Source organism: Panthera leo, chromosome A1 (assembly GCF_018350215.1).
Source record: "Panthera leo isolate Ple1 chromosome A1, P.leo_Ple1_pat1.1, whole genome shotgun sequence".
NCBI lineage: Eukaryota > Metazoa > Chordata > Mammalia > Carnivora > Felidae > Panthera > Panthera leo.
This window is the reverse complement of record NC_056679.1, coordinates 85,432,656-85,445,462: the sequence shown is the minus strand read 5'-3', so window position 1 is coordinate 85,445,462 and position 12,807 is coordinate 85,432,656. Positions and strand designations below refer to the sequence as shown.

At 33.3% G+C, this 12,807-nt stretch overlaps 1 pseudogene; it reads right to left on the bottom strand.

Annotated features, from left to right (window-relative positions):
- Positions 1-9,689, bottom strand: part of LOC122199783 — a 28,771-nt pseudogene extending 19,082 nt beyond the window's left edge.
- Positions 9,690-12,807: the final 3,118 nt, after the last annotated feature.

The following is a 12,807-nucleotide window of genomic DNA, read 5'->3' as shown; positions in this document are numbered from 1 at the left end:
TAAACCCACCCCCAGAAGATCAGCACTGGCCCTTGCCACAACATGTCCAATGAGTTTGGAGTTTTAAGGATCAGCAGGTTTGGCTGGGATACAGTCCAACAAGCACTGTGTTGCTCCTTCAAGGTAAACAGCCAATAGGCAAACAACATGAAAATGGAGATCCGAAAAATGCATGGGACACATGAGGGGGAGATTATTATCTCTGCTAGGAGTGCTTCCCTAAGAACAGCAAGTGCTGAGATACCTCACCCTGGACAAAGGAGCTGGCTTATGCATTTCCCTCCCCTCCTTCCAGCATAAATCAACTTCAGTACACAGCACCAATACTGGCTTTCTAACCTGATTATACCAAGTCCCACCCTCATGTACTCTGATGCTACTGCTCTTCTCAGCAAATGTGCCTAAGTCCCAGTGAAGTGCATCCTTCCCTAGAAGACTAGCAGAAACTCTCATGCACAACACATGTGTGACCAGAGAGTTCTGTAAGGCTTTAGTTCTAGTGGAAGTATCATCAATACTCAACAAGCAGACCACAGCACACCTATTTAAAACTCACCACACTGCCCAAGGTCGAAACACTGACCTCTGCAGATGACTGACCAAAACACAGCAGCAGAGTGCAGACAGCAAACACCAGAGACACTCACTGAAGCACTAGGCTCTGAAGATTATAAGACCTCTTCGTCATAAAGCCATTACTCTCAGAAACAGGAAATGCAACAGGCTTTTTTAACACATAGAAGACAGAGGCTTAGACAAAATGTCAAGACATAGGATTTCATCCCAAGAAAACAATAAGATGAGGTCATGGACAGATATCTAAGTAAAACAGATATAAGTGATATGCCTGATGGATAATTTAAAGTAGCAATCATAAGGATACTTGTCAGGCTGCAAAAAATAATGGGATACTTCAGGGAGGCTCTTACTGCAGAGATAAAATAGTTAAGAAAAAACAAATGAAAAATGCAATAACAGATTCAAAACAGACTCAGTGCAATAAGTGATATAGAAGACAATATAATTGAAGCTGAACAATAGAAAATGAAGAATTATGGAACAGGAGAATAGACTTGGGGAACTCAATGACTACATAAAACATCATAACATTCATGTCAAAGGAGTCCCAAAAGAGGGAGAAGAGAGAAAAAGGAAAAGAAAATTTATTTGGGGAAATAATAACTGAAAATTTACCTAATCTATAAAATGAAACAGGCATCCACAGAGAATTCCCATCAAAATCAACAAAAGCAGGCCAACATCAAGATATATTGTAATTAAATCACAAAATATAGTGACAAAGAAAAAATCTTAAAAGCGGAAAGACAAAATAAGTCCTTAACTGACAAGGGAAGACCCACAAAGTTAGCTGCAGATCTCTTGACAGAAACATGTCAGGCTGGAAGGCAGTGGTGTGATATATTCAGTGTGCTGAATGGGGAAAAAATCTGTAGCCAAGAATACTGTATCCAGCAAGGCTATCTTTCAGAATAGAAGGAGAGATAAAGTTTTCCAGAAACTAAAGGAGTTCATGAAACTAAATGAGTTCATGACCATTAAACAAGCCCTACAAGAAATATTAGAGGGGGTTCTTTGAGTGGAAAGGAAATACCAAAAGTAACAAACACAAGAAAGTAAAAGAGAAAATCTCCAAAAACAATGACAAAACAAATACTAAAATGGCACTAAATACATATCTGTCAGTAATTACTCTGAATGTAAATGGATTAAATGCTCCAATCAAAAGATATAGAGTAGCACAATGGGAAAAAAACCACAAAAACAAAAAGAAGATACAACTATAGGCTACCTACAAGAGACTCATTTTAGATACTAAAGACACCTGCAGATTGAAATTAAGGGGATAGAGAAACATTTATCATGCAAATGGTCATAAAATAAAAACCAGAGTAGCAACATTTATATCAGACAAACTCAATTTTAAACCAAGTCTATAACAAGAGATAAAGAAGGACACTGTATCATAATAAAGGAGACTATCCAATAAGAAGATCTAGCAGTTATAAATATTTATGCCCCAACTTGAAGTGCCCAAATATATAAATAAGTTAATCACAAACATAAAGGAACTCACTGACAGTATTAAAATAGTAGAGGACTTTAACACCACACTTATGACAATGGACAGAACATCTAAGCAAAAATCAACTAGGAGAAAGTGGCTTTCAAAGACACACTGACCATATGGACTTAACAGATATATTCAGAACATTTCACCCAAAAGCAGCAGAATACAAATTCTTTGCAAATGCCCATGGAACATTTTTCAGAATAGATCACATACTAGGTCACTAATCAGGCCTCACCAAGTACAAAAATACTGAGATTATACCATGCATATTTTTTGGACCACAATGTTATGAAACTTGCCACAAGAAAATATTCAGAAAGACCACAAATATATGGTGGTTAAACAACATGCAACTAAAGAATAAATGGGTCTACAATGAAATCAAAGAATAAATTTTTAGAATGCATGGAAACAAATTAGAATGAAAAGTTGACCACCCAAAACCTTTGGGATTAAGAAAGGGTCATAAGAGGGAAGTATATAGCAATACAGGTATATTTCAAGAAGCAAGAAAAATCTCAAACAACCTGACCTTACACCTAAAGAAACTAGAAAAACAACAAATAAAGCCTAAAGGCAATAGAAGAAGGGTAATGATGAATATTAGAGCAGAAATCAATGATGTAGAAACTAAAAAAAAAACCAAAAAAACAAAAAAAAAACAAAAAAACAAAAACAAAAACAAAAAAACAAAAAGAACAAAGAACAGATCAAGGAAGCCAGGATCTCGTTCTTTGGGAAAAAAAATGAATAAAATTGAAAAACTTCTATCTATATTTCTCAAAGAGAAAAGAGAAAGGACCAAAATAAATAAAATCACAAATCAGAGAGGAGAACTAACAAAAACACCACAGAGACACAATTATCAGAAAATATTATGAAAACTTATATGCCAACAAAATGGACAACCTGGAAAAAATGGATAAATTCCTAGATAAATGTAAATTACCAAGACTGAAACAGGAAGAAATAGAAAACTTGACCAGACAAAAAAACAGCAAAGAAATTGAAAAACTAAATCAAAAGCCTACCAACAAACAAAAGTCCAGGGTCATATGGCTTCACAGGGGAATTCTACCAATTATTTAAAGAAGTGTTAATATCTAGTCTTCTGAAACTAACAAAAAAATATAAGTGGAAAGAAAACTTCCAAACTCATTATGTGAGGACAGTATTACCTTGATCCCAAAACAAGACAAAAATTCCGCTAAAAAGAGAACTACAGGCCAATATGTCTGATTAACATGAATGCAAAAATTCTCAACAAAATACTAGGATATTGAATCCAACAGTACATTAAAAGAATCATTCACCACAATCAAGTGGGATTTATTCCCAAGCTGCAAGGGTATTTCAATATTTGCAAATCAATGAGATATACCACATTAATAAAAGAAAAGATAAGAACCTATAATCCTTTTAGTAAATGCTGAAAAATAATTTGATAAAGTACAACATCTATTCATGTTTAAAGCCCTCAACAAGATAGGTTAAAGGGGACGTACCACAACTTTACAAAGGCCATATATGGAAAGCCCATAGCTAATATTATCCTCAATGGGGAAAAACTGAGAGGTTTTACTCTATGGTCAGAAACAAGACAGAGACGTCCACTCTTATCACTGTTATTTAAAACATAGTACTGGAAATCTTTGTCTCAACAATCAGACAACACAAATAAATAAAAGGTAACCAAATTGGGAAGGAAGAAGTCAAACTTTTAACTATTTGCAGATGACATGATACTCTATATAAAAAGAACAAAAGACTTCACCAAAAAATTGCTAGAAATGATACACAAATTCAGTAAACTCACAGGATACAAAATCAATGTACAGGAATCTGTTACATTTCTATACACCACTGATGAAGCAGCAGAAAGAGGAATCATGAAATCCCTTCCATTTACAATTACACCAAAACCATGAGATACATAGGAATAAACCTAACCAAAGAGGTAAAAGATCTATACCATGAAAATTATAAAACAGTGATGAAAGATATAAAACAGTGATGTAACACAAAGAATTCGAAAAAAAAAATCCATGCTCATGGATTGGAAGAATGAATGTTGTTAAGATGTCTATATTGTCCAAAGCAATCTACACATTAAATGCAACCTCTATCAAAATACCACCAGCAGTTTTCACAGATTTCTAACAATCCTAAAATACTAAAATTATGGAACCACAAAAGACCCCAGGGAGCCAAAGTAATCTTGAAAAAGAAAAGTAAAGTGGAAGGCATCACAATTCTGAACATCAAGTTATATTACAAAGTTTTAGACATAAAGACGGCAAGGTACTTTTACAAAACAGACACATGGATCAATGGAACAAAATAGAAAACCTGTAAATGAGCCTATGACTATATGGATAATTAATATTTGACAAAGCAGGAAAAAATGTCCAACGGAAAAGAGGCAGTCTTTTCAACAAATGGTGTTGAGAAAATTGGACAACAACCTGCAAAAGAATGAATCTGGACCACTTTCTTACACCATAATAAAAAATAAATTCTAAATGTATGAAAGACCTAAATGTGAGGCAGGAAACCATTAAAATCATAGAGGAGAATGCAGGCAGTAACCTCTTTGATATCTGCTGATAGCTAATTCTTACTAGATATGTATTCAGAAGCAAGGGAAACAAAATCTACAATAAACTATTGGGACTTCATCAAAATAAAAAGCTTCTGCACAGTGAAGGGAATAGTCAACAAAACTAAAAGACAACTACATAATGGGAGAAGATAACTATAAATGAGGAATGTGATAGAGTTATTATCCAAAATATATAAAAAACTTGTACAATTCAACACCCGAAAAAAAGGAATAATACAATTAAAAAATGGGCAGAAGCCATGAATGGACATTTTTTTTCCAAAGAAGATACAGATGGACAACAGACACATCAATAGTTGCTCAAAGTATTTATCATGAGGGAAACGCCTCTCTATTCATGCAGACAAGTGGGAAAAATGTGGAGATGAAAGCAGTACAAGTGGGAAAGTATATTTTATTAATTTATATTGTTTTACATTGAGATAATAGAAAATACATCTCCTTTCTATCATGACTTTCTGCTCTCACTTGGGAAAATTTCATTATGGACTCGGTATTAAGAAAAAAAATTTTTCTGAATGTTGAGCCTGATGTGTGTGTTATTTGTACTATACAGAGAAATGTATTAAGTAACTACTTGGTGATATATATATATATATATATATATATATATATATATACACACACACACACACACACACACACATATATGTGTAAAATATCTTGACATCTGGAATATATTATCAAATTTTCAGGAAATAAACAAAAAAATTTCATAAAGGTAGTTTTTTTTTTAACATAAAAACTGAGCTAATGGTACCAGTGCAGAAACATATAATAATGAATGTTCTTCAAGAAGATGAAACATGATGTCAGCTGGTAATTTAGTGGTGGATACCTCAAGGGATGAATACCACATCTAAGTAAGCAGTGAAGCAAGCCAAGATCAGTTTCTAAACCTTTACTTAGTATTTCCCACTTCATTCACAGACTAGTTTAGCCAGTGGCATGTGAGAAGAATATGCAGGAATTGGGTTTCCATCTTTATACATGGTCAGATTTTAAAAGGTGATAGGAACTAGTTCTATCTTTTATTGACCCTTGATTGATGGAGAATATCTAAGAGTATTATTTGATGATAGCACACAGTTGTCTTTATCAGTGTGATTTTATATTTATACAATGATTTATAAATAAGGTCCTAAGTATGGTACATTTATAAAATGATTATAAATAAGGCACTCAATATGGTGACCCCAAATATACTTGGTTTCAACCAGTATTGTCATGGCTCATGCCACACTTGTTAGATCACAGAAGTTATCCAGCTGCTAGTTAGGGGACTTAGTAGAAAGGATAGGAAAACATAGGTAAGGAGGAAGGGAGGAGGAGGAGGAGAAAAAGAAAAATAATAATCTGCACATGTATATAGAGGCTGAGCACTCATGCCTGCTTGGTGCATATTATATTGAATAATACATATGATTCTGTTAAGTGGGTTTAGGCATTTATTTAGTCTTTGAAAAACCTATACACACACACACACACACACACACACACATTATTCTTTGTAATGTGGGTTTTTGGCAATAAATATTTCATAGCAATAGCTCAAAACATAACATACACTTTAAATAAATATGTAATGAATTTCTGATTTTCAAGAGTGTGTATGAATTACATAATTTGTCAAACATGTTTGTTGATATTTATCAACCATTAAGTTTGCCATAATCGTATCCTTGTGTGGAAATCAGAACTAGATTTTTCAATATAGCCACTGTTACTATACTCCAAAGATGATATTTTACCAGGTGTGTAAAATTTTACATGCAACTGTATAAAGCATGACGATTTACTTAAATTAATACTTTCTTTAATTAACTTACCTCATTTATAGTCCATATTTCCTTATGCATGGATAGCAAATGATGCCTTATCTATTAATATATCAGTTTAAATTTCAGGAATGGAGTTTTTAGAGCAGTTAAATGATATACTGATGTTATCTACTACAAAATAAGTTAAATTAATTTTTATAATGTTCCTTTTTTTTTTCATTGAGTACATAAAATAAAGTCACAGGAATTGCATTCTATTGCCAGTATAACTTCTGACTTTATTGTGAATCCCATTATAATTTAAATTTGATAGTTGTATACACAATTTTCTTAGGCTTCATAATGTGAATACAAATTTTGGTAGAGAACAGTGTCTGGTTACAAAAATATTAACTTATGAAACATACAGCTGATATTTGAAGAAATATTTCTGTTACATAAAAAATCATAGTTATGGTGAAGATAGCTGTAATCCATAACTATTGTCATTATGTTTCACAATAATCAGTATATGCACACATACAAGGAAAGTAGCATAAATTTAAAAATTTCTGTAAAGCTCATGGTAGAGAGGAGAAAAGCCCTCTTTAGTATGATCAATATATGCATTCATAGGGGTACTTGGGTGGCTCAGTCAGTTAAGCATCCAACATCAACTCAGGTCATGATCTCACGGTTCATGAGTTCAAGCCCCGTGATGGGCTCCAGCCTGGAGCCTGCTTCAGATTCTATGTCTCCCTCTCTCTCTGCCGCTCCTCTGCTCACACTCTGTCTCTCTCTCTCTCTCTTTCTCTCAAAAATAAATAAACCTTAAAAAAATTAAAAATATATATGCTTTCCTAATTTGCTCCATATCGTCATTAGTTCTGAGAAATCCATTCAAATTTGGAAAAAAATATATTGTGTAAAATTACCTAAATATTCAACAATGCTATTATCGTTTTTAAACAATTTACATTTCATTTGGAAAATTACTTAAAATTATTTATTCAAAGTATTAATTAATTGTCACTAACCTCAGTTAAAATGTAATTATTTAAATATAAATAATTATTAACTATTAAATTATTAAGCATAAATTATAATTATTTGAAACATAATTTGAAAAATATGAAAATTTGAATACAACCAAAAAAAAAAAAAAACTAAGAGAACACATGATATAAAAGGTGCAAGTTAGAACTTCAAAAATGCTTCTAGTGGTCAAATAATCCATATAAATATGTACTTTCCTTTGTTTTATTTATTAAAGGTATGTATAGATTTTTTTTCCTCAAGACTTCACACAACTACCTTCCCTTTCTTGTTTCTCAAGCTACAAATGAAAGGATTCAACATAAGGTTGATGACCATATAGAACAAAATCAGTTTGTCTCCCTCTGATGAATAGAGAGATTTGGGCTTCATGTTAGTGATCAATCCTGTTCCATACTGTATGGTCACCACAATAATGAGGGAAGTACATTTGGAGGTCTTTGTTGTTGTTGCTGGTTTTCCTTAGTTGATTCTACTTTCATCACAGCCACCAAGAAATGAAGGTAAGAGAGTATAATGAGGGGGAATGGGAATAACATTGTCCTAGCCCAACCTATGACCATCATGGTCTTTTGTAGGGATACTTCAGCAGAGAACATGTGTTAAGAAGAATAGGCTATTACCAGAAAAATCTATTCAAGAATTTATGGGCCATGAAATAGGATTGTGAAGTAGAGAGGCAACACTACAGATGTCTAGGCCCCCAGAGGCAATGCCACAAACAGACAAGGTCATAGAGGTAACAAATGATCGTGGAGAAATCCAAAGCCGTCAATACAAGCAGAAAGTACTCAGTTGTGTCCTGGTCAAGCAGAAGTAATATATGCCTTTTCTGCTCGTAACAGTTTAAGAATACCTGGAGGAAAACAATGATACAAACAGCATGTTAAGAAAAGCCAACCAGATACAGAGGAAGAAATATATGGTTATCTGCAGAATGGAGTTGAGAATGACTAAGGTGATAATGACTGTGTTTCCAAATAAATTCATGAGATAGACCAGAAAGAAGTGGAAGAAAAGGAGAACTGGAACTGGGGCAACTGGAAAATCCACAAAAAACAGGTTGGTGATGGTCCTGGAACCCTCATCCCTGTTTTGCCATTACAATTTGTATGTAAAAATGTAAAAATCCCATATAGAAATAATAAAATGTACCAAACATCTCACACCACCAAATGCAACCCTAATTACATATAGCTTGAATAAAAATGATATTTTATTGGGCATACATTTGATTATTTAGAAAAAAACATCAGAATTGTTCTATCAGTTTTGCTATGATCCAAACATTAACACATTTGAGAGAAGAAAATAAAATTAAGTCCCTATGTGTACTACAAAAAGGGCAGATAATTTCCCCCACCTCTTTCCAAGTTGAATGGACTGGCTTAAAAACTAAAACGTTTAATAGAGGCTGTATGGTACAATTATATGAATATATACAATTACATTGCTTCTATAAAACCTCACAAGCAATACTAGGGACTTTCCAATTTTATGTAATGTTTCTTCAAATTGACTTTTAAAAAAGTTATATATTGAAGTATAGTTGAAATACAATTTTATATTAGGTTCAGGTGTATAATATAGTGATTTGACAATTCTCTACATTATGCAGTGCTCACAATTCTAATTATCATCTGTCACCATCTACAGTTCTCCTAACTCTTCATAGTTATGTGGCAAGTATCTTTTCACCATGCAGTTTTTTATTCATGACCTCAAATATCTCATGCTCAAACTTCACAACTCTACATTAGACTTTCAAGAATAATTTTCACAAAATTTTAAAAGCATGTGAATTTCAGAACAGTGAGACTTGCCAATTTTTTTTTTCATTCTTCAACCATAAAAATAAAAAATACCATATCGGAAACATTAACACTTAATACATATATTCTAAGTATTTTGTAACCTCAATATACAGAAAGAAGAATATCTTTGATAGTTGAAATAATTTGGTATCAAAGTTTCTACCACTGACTTCATAAAAAATCATTTCCTGTAAAGGGTGTAAATTGTCCTTAACGGTATTACACACAAATCCAACATGCACACAGGTCTATAATGATCCAGTTCAGGTAGTCACTTACCCAAACCTTGTGTTGTTGACCCTCTTGATTATAGTAAGTGATTAGTCTGATGATATGATGCAAATTCTGTACAGCACCTTGGAGAATAACAATACCATGTGTTCTTCACATAATAGTGACTATCCCTAAAGAATATATTTTGTAAGAGTATCAGAAGGAAGCAGACCCTAAAATGTAAGGTGAACAAATAGGTTTAAAGTTTGCATAGTATAAGGTGAACCCTGAAATTAATTCATCATTTTCCCTCCACTCAATATTTTCATTTCTTCTGGTTCTACGCTTTTTCTTTCCTGTCATTTTTTCAGTGACTTATTTAAGAAGGTTTACATAAATTATGCTCCATCACATGGGTCAATTTCTCTTGATAGACTTGCTTTTCTTTCTGTGTATCCCAAAACTCTAGGAAGATTAAATGATAAGATATAAATTTCCAAAGTATACAGGTGTGCAGTGGGCACACCTTTTATTTTATTATTTTTTTAATATTTATTTTTGAGAGAGAGTGTACAAACGGGAGGGGCAGAGAGAGAGGGAGACAGAGGATCTAAAGCAATCTCTGCACTGACAGCACAGAGCACGGCACAGAGCTCAAACTCAAACTGTGAGATCATGATCTGGGCCAAAGTTGGATGCATAACTAACTGAGCCACCCAAGCACCCCTGTGCACACTGTTTTCAAAAGGGAGTAACTGCAGTGTAAAAAGAACGAAGTTACTTATCTGTCTGGTTCTTTTAAAATGTTTTAGTGTTTCATTTTTATTGAGATATAATTGGCATAAAACATTGTGTAAGTTTAAGGTATACATGTTGATTTGATACATTTCAATATTGCAATATGATTACCAGAACATCCTTACCTTATGATGGTAAAGGAACTGCTTTATGCCTACTCTGGCTTGTGCTGGCAGCCCCCAAGTGAATTTACCCATCCTACATGTCACTGTGCAGTCCTCAACTAAAGAGTTACTCCTAATCCTCAATTAGCAAATATATCTTCTTTTTCTCAACTAAAATATTTCTTTTTTAGCAATATGCTACTCAGCCCCATGGAAGTCACATGAATTACAATGAGTCTACTCTAATAAAACCAGGTCTTCTCAGGGGGCCTGGGTGGCTCAGTTGGTTGAGTGTCTGACTTCTGCTCAGGTCATGATCTCCCAGCTGCTGAGTTCAAGCCCCACAATGGGCTCACTGCTGTCAGTGCAGAGCCCACTTCAGATCCTCTGCCTCCTCTATCTCCCCGTCCCCCACTTGAACTCTCCTCAAAAATAAATAAGTGTTTAAAAAAACAGGTCCCCTTATTTGTACATTATCAATTTTAATATATACATTATCCAGGCCTCTCTTCTACTTTAATATTTCCTTTTTCTCTTTCTTAATTATCCAGTTTTCTGTTGCACAAAGAGGAATTGAAAAATAGGTAAAAATGCCATTATGAGTTCTTTGGCATTTGTCTGTTTGTTTGTTTTCTGTTTGATTTAGGCAAGGGTGACAAATTCCAAGTGAGAATATAATTTACTTAGTGAAATGTATTAGCATGTACAAAGTTCCAAACAGAACACTGAGAGGAGCTAGTTATCTTCAGATTTAAAAAGCTACACAATCAAACAAAAATTATCACAAAGAAAGTCTAACAAATGAGAGAAATAATCTGTTATCTTTGATGAAACCTGTTAACACCATCACCTCAACAAGAGAAGAAACTCAAAATAGAGATTTTCAAAAAGAATTCTTAGTGGCACTATATTCATATGGGAGCAAAATCTTCTTATGCAGAAGTGTTTCCAGACTAGGATCATTCAAGGGAGGGTTTCAAATGTTTTGGCTTATGCTTTGTATTCTATTAGAACAGATCATAATCAACAAGATGATGTAAAGTAAATTTTATTTCAATGTGAGCACGTATTCCAGTGGTATCACTAAAGTATGTCAATACAAAATCCACAGTGGCTAAAAGGGTTTTGAGTATCTGTTTGTTCATACTTTTCAAGTATGAGAAAATAATATATTTCTTGCCTTACAATTATGACAACTGTAAAGTTACTGAAATAAAAAGCAAGAATGTGCCGGATTTTGAGAACTGGAGCTAATGAATTAGTGTTTGTGTCCCTTGTGAGTAGGATGGTATACATGTGACACAGAGAGATTGGTTTGCAAGACGGTGATATCCTTCCATTTGGCAAGCAGAGAGCTCTGCAATTTAAGACATTTTGGACATTTAAGACAGCAAAGAATTCGTACCATTGGTGTTTTCAGGGCACCATTTATCTATCCCAGTAACTACAACAGCCTTTATGATTTGATTAAATTTTCAAGCAGTGGGATGGAAATTTTTCCGTATTAAAAATGATGTAAATTGACTTGAATGTCCTTAAAAAAGAAAAATGAATTTGTGACATTGAATTTAAGAAATATAACTTTTTCTTGTTACTCATTAATTTACTTAACACCTTTAGCATAAAACATATGCCAGGTAGATTTCTAGGAAATGGTGATAGAGTAAAAGAGTTTTGTTTTCTACAGAAAAAAAAAAACAAACAGAAATCTTCAATTCTAATGGGGAAATAAACCTCAAAATAAATGCCAGTGTTATTTGACATAGATTTAAATATCTATGGATAAAATGAGAAGTTGGAAGACAAATTTGAGGTATTGAAAAAAATGAAAACCATACAAAGGTAAAGAAAGAAAAATACAGACGTCAATAATGTAATAACTGAAATTAAAAACCCAAAGGATAAGATTTACTTCAATCTTAACCACATTCAAGCATGATTTTTGGGAGAAATTAACAAAGTAATTATAAAATTTATTTAAAAAAACAAGAGTATGAATAATAGAAAGAATTGTGGAAAAATATTTAATTGAAATCTATCAGATTTAGATGATTTACACTGTCTGATGTAGAGGTTTACTCCATTGCTCCAGTAATGAAGACTACGGATTGGGCATTAAATGTAAATAAATGAAGGAGAAGAAAGGCTGTAGAAATAGACCTGAACATTCATGAACACTTATCTCCAACAAATGAAGGAAGGAAATATAATGGGGCAGGACACATTGATCAATATATCATGAGGGAGAGTGACATTAACAAAAAGGTGGCATAGAAATTTCTAAAACCCATTGCCCCATATCATGGAAACTTCCATTTGAATAACTATTCAGGCACAAAAATACCTT